This window comes from Staurois parvus, unplaced genomic scaffold (assembly GCF_062004578.1).
Source record: "Staurois parvus isolate SC_StPar_1 unplaced genomic scaffold, SC_StPar_1.0 ptg000648l, whole genome shotgun sequence".
NCBI lineage: Eukaryota > Metazoa > Chordata > Amphibia > Anura > Ranidae > Staurois > Staurois parvus.
In genome coordinates, this window is record NW_028318444.1 from 4452962 (window position 1) to 4468779 (window position 15818).

A 15818-nucleotide genomic window follows, 5' to 3' on the forward strand; every position below is an offset into this window, starting at 1 on the left:
GCCAAGAGACGAGCCCTGAAGCCGCTCACCACACACCTCCAACAACATCATGTCCTTTACCGATGGGGGTTTCCTTTCCGGTTGGTCGTGACTAGGGATAATTCCCAAGTCGTGCTTCGTGATCTTCAAGAGGTGGATTCCTTCTTAAAGCGCCTGGGACTTCCACCTTTGCCTGAAGATGTGTCCCCTCTGCCACCAACTCCGTCTCGTCCATCCGCCACCCCCAACAAGATCTGGACTCCAGTCCGCGGAGGTCGGAAGAGACTCACACGTACCCCACAGCGTCCACGTCACCCTCAGTAGATCAATCCATCTGTATGATGATTCTCTGGGGTGCCCTTCCGATGTGTTTCCGGTGATGATCCTTCCTTCCTGGGTTTTTTTTTTTTTTTTACATAATATTTTTTTCTTTTTGGGTTTCTCTTTTCTGTCCGGCCGAACCATTGTTGGGTGCATTTTCTCACTTCTGTTTTATCTGGCCGGGCATGACGATTTTTCTGATGTCTTGGTTGTCGTGCTGCTCCCGAATTTGTCTAGGCATAGGCCTAGACGACTTGGGCCAATTGGTTGTTCCCAAGTTTATATCCTCATGGATACTTATGTCAATTTCTATGTTTACACCTTTCTGTGTTACTTTATTGTTTTTTGTTTTTTTTTCTATTGCATCGATGGTATTTCATTTCTTTTTTAGGCTAACACATTTGCTTCAATTTTTGTTATTTTATAATGGCTTTGCGGTTTATGTCGTATAATGTCAAGGGCCCAAGTATATATCCTTACGGATATCTATGCCTCCCACTGTAATTTCTTTTTTTTGTGTTATTTTAATGTTCTCTGTTTTCTATTCTGTTTCATCGATGGTATTTCATTTATTTTTCCTGCAGGCACACATGCTTCATCTATTATTATTTTATGATGGCTTTGAGGTTTTTGTCATATAATGTCAAGGGCCTCAACTCCATTCAAAAACAGTGGATGGCTTTGAGGGAATTTCGATCCTCAGGAGCAGACATTATTTTTGTTCAAGAGACCCATTTCAAATCAGCTGGCTCCTTTCGTTTTGCCTCAAGATTTTTTCCCCAAGCCTATTCGGCCTTTGATCCCTCCGGGAAGGCTGGGGTGGCAGTTTTGATTGGGTCGCACTGCTCCCTTCGGATTGTTTCCTCCAGAGTTGACCAAAAAGGTCGTTTCATTATTCTGGAATGTATGCTGGGTAACACTCCCCTTGTTCTGCTGAATTTATACGCCCCCAATACGGGTCAATTGCAATTTCTTTCCCAAACACTCGACGCTTTAGACTCTTCTTCCACTTCACATGTGATTGTTGGGGGTGATTTTAATTTGATTTTATCCCCCCATAAGGACAGGAAAGTTCTTTTTGAGTCCACACCCTCAAAGCGGCAATGCTCCGCTTCAAAATCCTTTCGTAGACTGATAAGGGAGCATCGTCTCTTTGATGCTTGGCGGATTAAACACCCCACCCATAAACAATTTACTTTCTACTCCACCCCTCACCGTAGCTTCTCCCGCTTAGATCATTTTTTCATCTCTGCCCCATTGCTTTCACTCTTGGTCTCTTCTGAAATTAACCCCATTACCTGGTCTGACCACGCCTCTCTGACTTTAAACCTTTTCTTTCCTCCCGCTCTACCCAAACCATGTCATTGGCGCCTTAATGAGACCTTCCTCTCCACAGATCATCTTAGGGATGAATTGTCTCGGGGACTTGATACCTATTTTACCCTCAATGTTGGCTCCGTAGCCTCTTCCTCTATTTTATGGGAGGCCCATAAGGCGGTATTTCGGGGACTCTGTATTTCTATGGGTTCTCGTTTAAAGAAATCTGCGGCACGTGCTAAGGCCTCTCTTGTACATCAACTATTTTCGGCGGAACGACGGTTGATGGCCAAGCCTTCCATTTCTGGGCTCCGGAAGGTAACATTTTTACGTGACCGAATTAAAGCCCTCGACTCCAGTAAGGCTGCACAATCCCTGCTGTGGGTTAAACAGAAATTTTATGAATTTTCCAACAAACCCCATCGTATGTTAGTCAATCGACTTAAAGCTCAGTCTCCTTCCACGATGCCTGATCTTTTAATCCAACCAAACGGCAGTCCTACCTATGATCCTCAGGTCATGGCAACCCTTTTTGGCTCCTACTATGAGAAACTGTATAACTGTTTGATCCCAGACCTCCACCCGCCTCTCACACAGTTATCCTTTGACAATTTTTTTGATTCCTTGTCATTTCCGAGACTATCTCCCTCAGACATTGCCATTCTTAATGCTGACATTACGATAGAGGAATTACTTGATACAATTAAACATCTCCCTTCTCGTAAGGCCCCGGGTCCGGATGGTTTACCCTACACTTATTATAAATCCTTTATTGGTATCCTGGCTCCCCATCTCCTTTCTCTTTACAGAGATCTTTTTAAGGGGGTCACACCCCAGACTGAATTTTCACGAGCCTATATCTCGGTTATCCCTAAACCCGATAAGGATCCCTCTATTGTAGACAACTACCGTCCGATTGCCCTACTTAATTCCGATTACAAGATTTTCACAAAAATTTTAGCCAACCGACTGTCCGGAATTATTTCCAAACTCATACATAGGGACCAAGTGGGCTTTGTGCCTTCCAGACATGCTGCGGATAACACCAGGAGAACTATTGATCTGGTTGATCTGGTTAATCGATCCTCCACCCCTGCTGTGTTGCTGAGCTTGGACGCTCAAAAAGCTTTCGACCGGTTAAGCTGGCCCTACATGTTTCTGGTTTTGGAGAAGTTTGGTTTCCGGGGTCCATTTGTAGCAGCCTTGAAGGCCCTTTATTCTTCCCCATTTTCGCAGGTCAGGTTAGCATCTTTTCTTTCACTCCCTTTTCAGATGTCAAATGGCACACGTCAGGGTTGTCCACTCTCCCCTCTGCTGTTTATTCTTTGCCTGGAGCCACTGGCCACAGCCATTAGGTCGAATCCGGATATTCGCGGGATACATTCCCATACCCATGAGTACAAATTATCGCTGTTTGCAGACGACATCCTCCTCACACTCACGAGTCCCTATACTTCTTTACCGATTTTGCATCAGATCTTGAAACGATTTGGGGCTATTTCAGGTTACAAAGTTAATACGTCTAAAACTGAGGCACTCCCAATTCACGTCCCACCTGTCACATTATCCTTGCTTCAGGGAGCCTTTCCCTATCGGTGGTGTACCCATTCTTTAAAATATTTAGGTACTAATCTTACTTCCTCTTACCAATCCATATACGAGGCCAATTTCCCTCCACTATTCATAGCAATTTCTCGCTCTCTGAAACGATGGGATGCCTTGCCCATTTCTTTCCTAGGACGCATTAACGTATTAAAAATGACAGTGTTGCCTAAACTTTTGTACCTGTTTGCGACCCTCCCCGTTCCCATTCCTATGTCCAAACTTCACTCTCTTCAGAAATCTTTCCTGCATTTTATTTGGCACAATAGGCGGCACAGGATTGCACGTTCCGTTTTGCTTTCCCCAAGATCTAGGGGGGGCTTGGGGGCCCCGGATATTATAACATATTACTATGCAACTCATCTTCGTTTTCTCATGTCATGGTCTTCCCATCATCCTCCCAACACATGGACTGAGATCGAATCTTTGCAATTGTCCCCAGCTCATCCATGCTCTCTCCTTTGGTCGACCTCAGCAGTGGATGTCTCCTCCTTTCGCTATTTATTTCTGGGACCTATGTACTTTTCCCTGACTGTTTGGCGGAAATGTAGGGCTAAATTTACATTGGCCTCTGATTGCTCCCCACTGACAAATGTCCTCTATAACCCAAATCTCCCAGACAATATGTCCATGTCCCGGATGTCGCATTGGGTTGTAGCTAACCTTTTTCAACTGCGTCACTTGGTACATCCGGTGACTCGTAAGTTACACTCATTCCCAGTCCTCCAGAAAAAAGCCCTTTTACCTCCTCAACACCTATATATTTATCTTCAAATACGCCACTTTTTTTCCACTTTATCTCCCTCATTGACTCTGGGGAAACCTACTCCCTTTGAAAGTTTATGTATGCAGGGTCCCCACCATAGGGGTATTATCTCTAATACTTATAAACTTCTTATGGAAGCCCCCTCCTTATCCAATGATACTCACCTTTACATGCGTAGGTGGTCTCAATTCATACAACGTGACATTGATTTATTAACATGGAAGAAAATTTGGGAAAATGCATCTAGATCTTCTGTCTGTGTGGTTTTTAAGGAAAATATTTACAAGATTATGATGTTATGGTATAAAACACCTGAGGTTCTGCATGCTTATAATCCGAGTGCTTCTCCTGATTGCTGGCGCTGTAGTAGAGACCATGGTTCTCTCTATCATATTTTTTGGACATGCAGCTCCATTACCCCTTTCTGGCAGGATGTTCTTTCCTTGTTGAATTCATTGCTGCATGTCTCTCTCCCATTTGATCCCTTACATTTTTTACTGGGTCTACCATTCCCAGGATTACCTAAATTATCCAGGAAACTCGCTGTCCATGTGCTAACCGCGGCCAGGAGAAGCATTCCTATGTGTTGGTTATCCTCTACTCCTCCTTCAATGTAAATTTTGTACAAACTCATTGCTGATGTGAGACAGATGGAATATTTGACTGCACTACATAGTTGTTCGTTTGCTGTATTTGAGATGATTTGGCTCCCATGGGATACTTTCACCGCTTCTATGCCGGTCCACGTTGCAAGGCCCTGATATCCTTTACATTGATATTTATGACTCCGCTGGTCCTGTCACTATTTAATTTTGCCATCGATGTATCTTTCTGTTATGTTTATTTTCTCTTCTTAACCTTTTGAAATATACTGTTTTTGTATTTCATGAAAACCAATAAAAATTGTTAATACAAAAAAAAAAAAAAAAAGAAGAATGAGAAGAATGAAAAGAAGAATGAAAAGAAGAAGAAGAAGAATGAAAATAATAAGAAGAAGAATGAAAAGAAGAATGAAAAGAAGAAGAAGAAGAATGAAAAGAAGAATGAAAAGAAGAAGAAGAAGAATGAAAAGAAGAAGAAGAAGAATGAAAAGAAGAATGAGAAGAAGAATGAAAAGAAGAATGAAAAGAAGAATGAGAGAATGAAAAGAAGAATGAAAAGAAGAAGAAGATTGAAAAGAAGAAGAAGAAGAATGAAAAGAAGAAGAAGAATGAGAAGAAGAATGAAAAGAAGAATGAAAAGAAGAATGAAAAGAAGAATGAAAAGAAGAAGAAGAAGAATGAAAAGAAAAAGAAGAAGAATGAAAAGAAGAATGAAAAGACGAAGAAGAAGAATGAAAAGAAGAATGAAAAGAAGAAGAAGAAGAATGAAAAGAAGAAGAAGAAGAATGAAAAGAAGAATGAGAAGAAGAATGAAAAGAAGAATGAAAAGAAGAATGAGAAGAATGAAAAGAAGAATGAAAAGAAGAAGAAGAAGAATGAAAAGAAGAAGAATGAAAAGAAGAATGAAAAGAAGAAGAAGAAGAATGAAAAGAAGAAGAATGAAAAGAAGAATGAAAAGAAGAAGAAGAAGAATGAAAAGAAGAAGAAGAATGAAAAGAAGAAGAAGAAAAAGAATGAAAAGAAGAAGAAGAAGAATGAAAAGAAGAAGAATTCCAGTACAGCAAAAAGTGTATCTGCAGAGAGCTCCGCTATTTCTGACAGTTCTCTGACAGTTCCTTCACATTTACAGCGGTTGAAACATTGTATCTATTTGTTTCCGAATAAAAACATCTGTATCCTAAATGGAAACAAATAGATACAATGTTTCAACCGCTGTAAATGTGAAGGAACTGTCAGAGAACTGTCAGAAATAGCGGAGCTCTCTGCAGGGACACTTTTTGCCGGCTGTAGAAGGGATGAAAATCGGCCGATCGGGAAAAATTCGATTCGCGCATCCGAAGTTTGCTAATATTCGGATTCGGTGCGAATCGAATTTTTCCTAATATTCTAAACGAATTCCACTTCGCCAAGTTCGATTCGCTCATCTCTAGTCAATATGTGAGAATAATTTAGAGTCATGTAGCAAACAAATGACACAGATTGTATGTGACTTTAATAGTCAACACATCAGTTTAGTTGAGGAAATACAAAAGGTGACTGTGCATTCAGAACATCTATAAGAAACCTCTAACTACTTAAACATGCACCACACTATCAATGTAAGAAAAAAAGATCCAGAACTAAAATGTAAATGATAAAAGCAAATGTTCTTGCTGCTGAGGATAATATAGATGACAAAAAGTTATATTTATTTACTTCCCCGATTTCTACCGCCAGTAAATTGGTGCAGTCCAGGTTTATTCTCATTTCAGGTGAATCCTTCTTTTTTTTCACAAGTCAAAAAATGTCCCCGGAAAAAAGATTCTAATTTACAAATCAAGAATTGGACTTTTGTTCTGTTATTAAGAAGGATCAATGTGTGGCTTACAAGTATTAACATAATTGTCTGAATGAGCTTTCATAGTAGACCCAGGAGCTAATCTATTTAGAGCGGTATGCATTATTTATTAAGGTTATATCAATGAATCTCTTTGCAGTGTTTCTTTCAAAGGACAGAGAATCTGCCTTCACAAAAGGTAAATAAACCAAACTACTAATATACATAAATCAGCAATTATCTACAGTATATATAATAAAATTATATAATTTATTTATTTAAAATGAATGTTATGCCTACCAGCAAAATGTATTGTAAGTGAATGAATTTGTCTAATTACTGAACTAAAAGAACTGGGAACAAAATAAAATAGTTATCTGGGTCAGAAAACATAATTTACTAATTTTTACAAAACACAAATCTATGTGTCTAGCTAATTCGTTTTAATTATTTTGACCTACATGATTATAAATAAATGGTGTTGTCTTTATCGATGTGCCTTCTGCAGATTTGATCTTCCTGGAGTTAAGCTGTGCATGCAGAATGTTAGCAGGAGCTGGTTCGGTTTTTCCTGGGGGACTATGGATTTAGGGATGCGTAGTGTGCATAGTGCAGTGCACATGATTTGCAACTAATATACACTTAGGTGGAGCCTTTGCCAATGACATCTACACACTGACTTTGAGTAAGCCCAGCGTCACCATCAAGGATTGCTAGCATGGTATTTGTAATGTTGTGTGCATTATTCCCTTGATATTTCATATGGCCTATAATCACCTGAGTTCCCACCTCACCGACAACAACCTCCTTGATCCCCTACAGTCTGGCTTCCACCCCCTACACTCTACCGAAACTGCCCTACTCAAACTCACCAATGACCTGTTAACCACCAAAACTAATGGCCACTATTCACTGCTCCTACTCCTTGACCTCTCTGCGGCTTTCGACACGGTTGACCACCCCCTCCTCCTTAAAAAACTACACTCTCTTGGCCTCAGAGACTCTGCTCTCTTCCTATCTATCACAGCGCTCCTTCAGTGTTACCTATAACACTGCCACCTCCTCTTCACTCCCCTCTTGGTTGGGGTCCCTCAAGGTTCTGTCCTTCTCTTCTCCATCTACACCTCCTCCCTTGGCCAATTGATACATTCTCACGGCTTCAACTACCATCTCTATGCCGACGACACGCAAATCTATCTCTCAACCCCTCACCTCACCCCTTCAGTCTCCGCCCGTATCACAAGCCTACTGAGCGACATATCGGATTAGATGTCACTCCACTTCCTCAAACTAAATCTTTCCAAAACTGAGCTCCTAGTTTTCCCCCCAGTCCCCTCCCCGACTTCTCCATCAAGTCCAACAACATTACCATCAGTCCCACCCCTCAAGCTAGAGTACTAGGTGTCATCCTAGACTCCAAACTGTCCTTCCAGCCCCAGGTCCAATTTCTAACAAACTCATGTAGACTTCACCTCCACAATATCTCCAAAATACGACCGATCCTAACCCCGGAACCCCTAAGCAACTCATTCACTCCCTTATTATATCATGCCTGGACTACTGTAACTCCCTCCTCATCGGCTTACCTCACCGCAGGCTATCCCTGCTTCAGTCTATCTTTAATGCTGTGGCCAGACTCATCCACCTTACTAACAGCTCCGTGTCTGCCACCCCCCTCTGCCAATCCTTCCACTGGCTCCCGATTGCTCAACGGATAAAATTTAAAAAGCTAACACTGACGTATAAAGCTATTCATAATACTGCCCCAAACTACATCACCGATCTTGTCTCCAAATAAAACCCAAAACGTACTCTCCGCTCCTCACAAGACCTCCTACTCTCTAGCTCCCTGGTCTCCTCCTCCCATGCTCATCTCCAGGACTTCTCCAGGGCTTCCCCCATCCTCTGGAACTCCCTACCCCAATCCATCAGACTATCACCTACTCTGCTCACCTTTAGGTGCACTCTGAAAACCTATCTCATCAGGGAAGCCTACTCTGCCCTCAGCTGATTACTGGACTCCTCCACTCTTCCTACCACTCCATCCCCCACAGCTATTTCCTCCTGTACCACTATCCCCTCCCTCCTAGATTGTAAGCTCCAAGGAGCAGGACCCTCGAACCCCTCATGTATTGAATCGTATTGTTAGTGTACTGTCTCGTGTACTGTCTCCCACCATAATGTAAAGCGCTGAGCAAACTGTCGGCGCTATATAAATCCTGAATAATAATTTTGGATGCTTGTAAAAATTTTTATTCTTTTGGGCATTTTAATAAAGAAAACAGTGAATACTAAGTTATTCTCTTTCTCTTAGGATTAGCTCATAGTATGAGGAAAGTCTAGCTGGAGTGTTCAACCCATTATGAACATCCAGCTGTGTAGACACCCCTGCCAGGAAAAAGGTCATACTACTAAGAAAGTCTAAACAGAGTGTTTACACCTTTATGGGAATCAAGCTTTGTAGAACTTCTGTCCAGTGAAGAGGTTGCTAAGGTGAGCAGAATAGTTTGCCATGTGGTGGAGATAATTTGCACTTCACAGATTAAAATTGCATAAGAGGATCACTGGGGAAGTGAATAAGTGTATATAGACACTTTGCGACCTTTATTATTTCACAATTATTGCACTTTTTTTTTACAGTACATCTAACATTGCCATGTGATTTTTTTTTTTTATTTGGCCTTAATCAAATTGTTACATTCTGTTTATTCATCTGAATATTACATACGTATGTTATCAGGGCTTTTTTCTCAGAAACCCCCCCCCCCCCCAACCTCCATCCAAAAACCCCACACACACACCCTCAAATCCGCATCAAATAGTGGGTGTGGTCAAAGTTCAGTTACATGCAGAGTGTGTGTGGGTGGGGTGGGGGGGCTTACACACAGCATGCAGAGTTTAGGGGTGCGCTACACACAGAGTGCAGAGTTCATCTCTCTCCTACAGCTGCCTACCTCTGCATCCCCCATTCACATCTCACTTTTCCCCTTCTTCAGCTCTGACCTCTGCATGCAACCCCCCACCCCCTCCACTGCCCCTGTCTTCTCTTCCCCCTCCTTAAAAACTCCATCATCTTCCGCGTTTTACTTTTGTTGCTGTATTAAGCTGACACACCCAACAGGCTCTATTACCTCCCAGAACACCTTTATCACTTGCAGGGAGGTTATCCATTTGGGATGTCGGCATGCACAGTGCACTCGGGGCACCTGCATCTCTCTTGTCCCCATCCTGCACTCTGTGGGAACCGATCAGGAGATCAAATCTGTGGGAGCCGTTGGCAGGCAACCTGTTACTTGTAAACACAGAAGCCGGACATCTGTGTTTAAAGGTGATAGTCGTGAGCAGGGAGCAGAGGGCCTGAGCCAGAGGTGGTAGAACTGAGTCCCACCAAGATTCAGCTGAAAAAAGCCCTGGTTATGCAGATTTATGCACCTATGTTTCATTGTTAGTAGGATTTTTACACACGTCTGTATAGGGCCCTCCTATTACTTCTGTATTGAACTGTATTGTAATTGTACTGTCCCCCTTTATATTGTAAACTGCTGCATAAACTGTTGGCTGTAATAAAATAATAATTATTTCAAAGAAACAGAATGAAACAGCTATGTATTGAAACTTGAAACATATATTTATTTTTTGGGTTTTTATTTCACTTCAAATACATTTTAAAGCATTAAGCCCTTTCATTCTAAAGATAACTAGTAGAATATAAAAGACTCTAGATCGAAGCACAATTCCAGGTCAGGCACCATCCTCTGCAACTACCCCTCCCCCTTAAAGTGTTACTAAACCCACAACAGTAAAATCAGTCTGTATATGCAGTAAAGCATGCTTGATATACTCACTATGGAACCTAAGGGGCATTGTGTGAAACGCTGTTTGCTCCTGACTTCTCTGATCCTCCCCTTTTTCCATTACACTCCTCTTATCTCCTGATAAGACATATCGTGTGGAGACAATCTGCACATGCTCAGCTTGGTGTGTATTGCTAGAGAGGTTTTTTTTTTTCTTGGGAGAGTGCATGTGATCAGCACAGGGCCAATCAGCACTGTCCAGACAGAGGTCATGGGTTCTGCATCATCCTAGAGTAGAACAACTCCTCCTACAAGCTTTAACCAGTGCTCAGCTGGATACTGATAGAAGTCACAAGACTGCTCTAACTGCAGATGAGACAAGTTAATTAGCAGTTTATATTTACTAAAATAATTGCATTTCCATGTTGTGTGTACTATGAGGAAACCAGATATAGTGAATGCAGGGTCATGGGTTTAGTAACACTTTAACCCCCTTGGTGGTATTCCCAAGTGTAGCTCGAGGTTAACTTTCAGTACCAGAAAAGGTAACCCTGAGCTACACTCGGGGATACACTGCAGCGTTGCTCTAGGATCCCTTCAGCACTTACCTTGTCCTGCGCTCCCACGGTGTCCCCGCTGCAGTGTCCCTGGCCATGTCCTCCGGCCTATGCCAGCATCCGCCTTCCGGGTTCCGTTCCCTGTGAGCGTCGGGACGTATGGGACGTACAGGGGACGGAACCGGTGGGTATTTAAAAAATTAAAAAATTTGACATTCACTCAATACACTAACATCTGATAGTATTACATTTCTGTATCTAACCATTTCACATACATTTTGTCCCTAGTGCTTTGTCCTGTTCCCTGCCTGCATTTTTACTGTTCTTTCTGCCTGGAAACTGAGAAATGTCCATGGCGTCCAAAAAGCGTTGCTTTAGGTCAAAAGAAGTTTTAGACCAGCTAGAGAACAGCGATAGTAAATTAGAACCACTTTCAGAATTGAGTGATAATGATTTGTGGGAAAATTCGTCATCAGACACTGAAAACGATTTTGCAACTTTGCTCAGTGATGTGTTTTTTGTTTGGTTACATTATTGAATTAAATGTATTATTATTATATTATTATTTTTTTCTAATTATTTATTATATTATAATTTATGATTTCGTGTTTCAAATTTTATCATACCCGGGATGTTTACTAGACTCTTGTTCGGACAGATTTCAGTAAGTTATTCCTAAGAATTACAGGCCTACAATAAAAAAACAAGATATTTCCATGCAAAAAAATGTACTGCTTTGAGCACAGAAATATTGGCATAATCCGACCGTTATGGAGCTTAAATGGTTTGCTACATCCAGGTCTCGCTTGACATAAATATTGTACCCATTCTTCATTTTAGTGATCCCAGGTAATGTATCCTTCCACTTTCCAGGTGCTACTTTAGCTACAGTATGCTTGAGTTTTTTTAATTGCAGTCCTGGAGTATATTCTCTTATGTTGCTTGCTTCTATTCACAGATCTGTACAAAAAAAAATCTTTAATTGTCAAAACCTTAGCCTTTTTTATGAATCTGTGTCTACAAGCCCCTTTACTTTTTTTTATCTTGGGGTGAATAGAGTACAGCAAACAGTTGTTACTGACAGTCCATTTAATAGCTACCTTTTTCATTGCACATCTCTGCATCCTTTGAAAAAAATTGTAAAAACACTGTGCAGCTAAACCACTGCAGATCTTAACCCCAGCAACTTCATGCTATGACAATTTAATTCCCCAATTGCCCATGGCATAGCACTATGTTGGCGAGTCACACCACCATTCGCACTCATGTTCTGAGATGTTCTGACATGTTCTAACTTGCATTCTCCTGGGTTGCAGATCAGTTGACACATGTGTGCATTGCGCCATTAGCGGAAAATGAGTTACAGGAATCTGTAGCAGAGGATTAACATAAAATTTTGCGTGAAAATTGGTACAAGTGTGAGTGAAACTTTATCTCTGTTACAACAAGCTTATGGTGAATATTCCATGAAGAAATCAAATGTTTTTGACTGGCATAGGCAGTTTAAGGAGGAGAAGGAAGATGTCCACGATACAAAAAATGGGCAGCCAAAAACGCAAAGAACGGATCTAAATGTGGATAGAGTGCAAACCCTCATATGATCAGATCAAAGATTAAGTGTGTAAATGATGACAGAAGAATCGAACATTAACAGGGAAACAGTGCGGCATATTCTAATGGAGTATTTGGGAATAGGAAGGGTTTCTGCAAAGATGGTGCCTCGAATCTTGGCAGATTAGAAAGAACATTGTCTTCAAATTTCATCTGATCTTTTGAAGAATGCAGAGGTATTTGATAGGGTTATTAGAGGTGAAACCTGACCAACCACCTTATTACCCTGACTTAGAACCCTGTGAATTTTGGCTGTTTCCAAAGTTACAAAATACCTAAAAAGGACACAGATTTGATGACATTCCAGACATCCAACATGCCGCCACAAAGATACTGTGCAGCCTTCCAGAAAATGAATTCCAGGATTGTTTCCAGCAGTGGCACAGTCATCTAGTTACTTCACAAGGGGACTATTTGACAACAGATACTGTACTGGTGTATAAGTAAGCAAACATTTTTTTATAACCCATTCCTGGAATAAATATGTCACACCATATAATAAGCTATAGTTTTTAGGCATGATTTAATAAAAATTGGTCAGCAACAGGACAGTACATGAACATGATCAGGTAGAATTGGCTAAAATGTGGAAGTGTACCATCTCTGAGATAGATTGAAAAAAATGACTAGCAGCAGGTCAGTTTTATGAGTGTTTTGAAGAGGGCTTAGATAAAAAGATACCTGTAGCTGTTTTGTTATACAGAGAATACTAGCATACCGTCCCAGACACACTTCAGAAAGCAGTGACCAGCAACAAGGTGGTAGATTAAAATATTTGTGTAGAGTAGTCAAAAATCTGCAGGCACAAACAAAGCATGTCTGTTTTCTAAAATAAAACTTCAGATACATTGGGAAAATACACATGCAGGACTGTACGTGAACTGTTCAAGCAGGCAAAATGTGTAAATACAAGTCAGACTTTTTTTTTGGTCACCATTTTTTTAAGTGCCAAAAAAGATTCCAGTCCAAAGTGCGTATTTATAAAGCAGTTAATCTGACATTCAATGCAGGTGAATCTTCTTTGTGCATGTGTTTTGAATTTAAGTAATTGATTCACCACCAGTGATTGTTTGGTGAAAGTCTCATTCACTCTCTTATGAATATGTCCCTTATGCAGGCCATAGACGGGGAGAAAAACGGCAGATTTTTCTTTTAAAAAACGAAAAATCGGTCGTTCAAGCGGCCGACGTTACCATCAATGGTAAAAAAAATCGGCCGATTTTCATCCTGTCTACAGCCGGCAAAAAGTGTCCCTGCAGAGAGCTCCGCTATTTCTTTGACAGTTCCTTGACATTTACAGAGGTTGCAACAATGTATCTATTTGTATCCATTTAGAATACAGATGTTTTTATTTGGAAACAAATAGATACGATGTTGCAACCGCTGTAAATGTCAAGGAACTGTCAAAGAAATAGCGGAGCTCTCTGCAGGGACACTTTTTGCCGTACTGGAATTCCTTTAATTTTTCATTCTTCTTCTTCTTCTCCTGCTTCATCATCATCCTCTTCTTCTTCTTCTTCATCATCATCCTCTTCTTCTTCTTCGTCGTCATCATCATCGTCCTCTTCTTCTTCTTCTTCTACTTCTTCTACTTCGTCATCATCATCCTCTTCTTCTACTTCTTCCTCTTCATCATCATCATCCTCTTCTTCTACTTCTTCTTCCTCTTCATCATCATCATCATCCTCTTCTTCTTCTACTTCTTCCTCTTAATCATCATCATCCTCTTCTTCTTCTTCTTCTTCTACTTCTTCTTCCTCTTCATCATCATCATCATCCTCTTCTTCTACTTCTTATTCCTCTTCATGATCATCATCCTCTTCTTCTTCTTCTTCTTCTTCTTCTTCTTCTACTTCTTCTTCCTCTTCATCATCATCATCCTCTTCTTCTTCTACTTCTTCTTCCTCTTCATCATCATCATCCTCTTCTTCTACTTCTTCCTCTTCATCATCATCATCATCATTATCCTCTTCTTCTTCTGCTTCTTCTTCCTCTTCATCATCATCATCCTCTTCTTCTTCTACTTCTTCTTCATCTTCATCATCATCCTCTTCTTCTTCTTCTTCTTCTACTTCTTCTTACTCTTCATCATCATCATCCTCTTCTTCTTCTACTTCTTCTTCCTCTTCGTCATCATCATCCTCTTCTTCTTCTACTTCTTCTTCCTCTTCATCATCATCATCCTCTTCTTCTTCTTCTACTTCTTCTACTTCTTCTTCATCCTCTTCTTCTACTTCTTCTTCCTCTTCATCATCATCATCCTCCTCCTCTTCTTCTACTTCTTCTTCCTCTTCATCATCATTATCCTCTTCTTCTTCTTCTTCTTCTACTTCTTCTTCCTCTTCTTCATCATCATCCTCTTCTTCTTCTTCTTCTACTACTTCTTCTTCCTCTTCATCATCATCATCCTCTTCTTCTTCTACTTCTTCTTCCTCTTCATCATCATCATCCTCTTCTTCTTCTTCTACTACTTCTTCTTCCTCTTCATCATCATCATCCTCTTCTTCTTCTACTTCTTCTTCCTCTTCATCATCATCATCTTCTTCTTCTTCTTCTACTTCTTCTTCCTCTTCATCATCATCATCATCATCATCATCATCCTCTTCTTCTTCTTCCTCTTCTTCTTCCTCTTCATCATCATCATCCTCTTCTTCTTCTACTTCTTCTTCCTCTTCATCATCATCATCCTCTTCTTCTTCTACTTCTTCTTCATCATCCTCATCCTCTTCTTCTTCTACTTCTTCTTCCTCTTCATCATCATCATCCTCTTCTTCTTCTACTACTTCTTCTTCCTCTTCATCATCATCATCCTCTTCATCATCATCATCATCCTCTTCTTCCTCTTCATCATCATCATCCTCCTCCTCTTCTTCTTCTTCTTCTACTTCTTCCTCTTCATCATCATCATCCTCTTCTTCTTCTTCTTCTTCTACTACTTCCTCTTCCTCTTCATCAGCATCATCATCCTCTTCTTCTTCTTCTACTACTTCTTCTTCCTCTTCATTATCTTTATCCTCTTCTTCTTCTTCTTCTTCTTCTTCTTCTTCTTCTACTTCTGCTTCCTCTTCATCATCATCATCCTCTTCTTCTTCTTCTACTTCTTCTTCCTCTTCATCATCATCCTCTTCTTCTTCTACTTCTTCTTCCTCTTCATCATCATCATCCTCTTCTTCTACTTCTTCTTCCTCTTCATCATCACCATCCTCTTCTTCTTCTTCTACTTCTTCCTCTTCATCATCTTCATCCTCTTCTTCTTCTTCTTCTTTTACTTCTTTTTGTCTTCCTCTTGCAAGTCACTGCTCATGTGCAGATTTTTTATCGGTATCGATTTGCCCATTATTGCCGCGAAAATCGGCCGATCGGCAAAATCGGCCGATTTTTTTTCCAATTTTACAGAAAAAAAAAAACGGCCAAAATACCGAAAAAAGGCCGAACAAATAGCCCACTAACGAT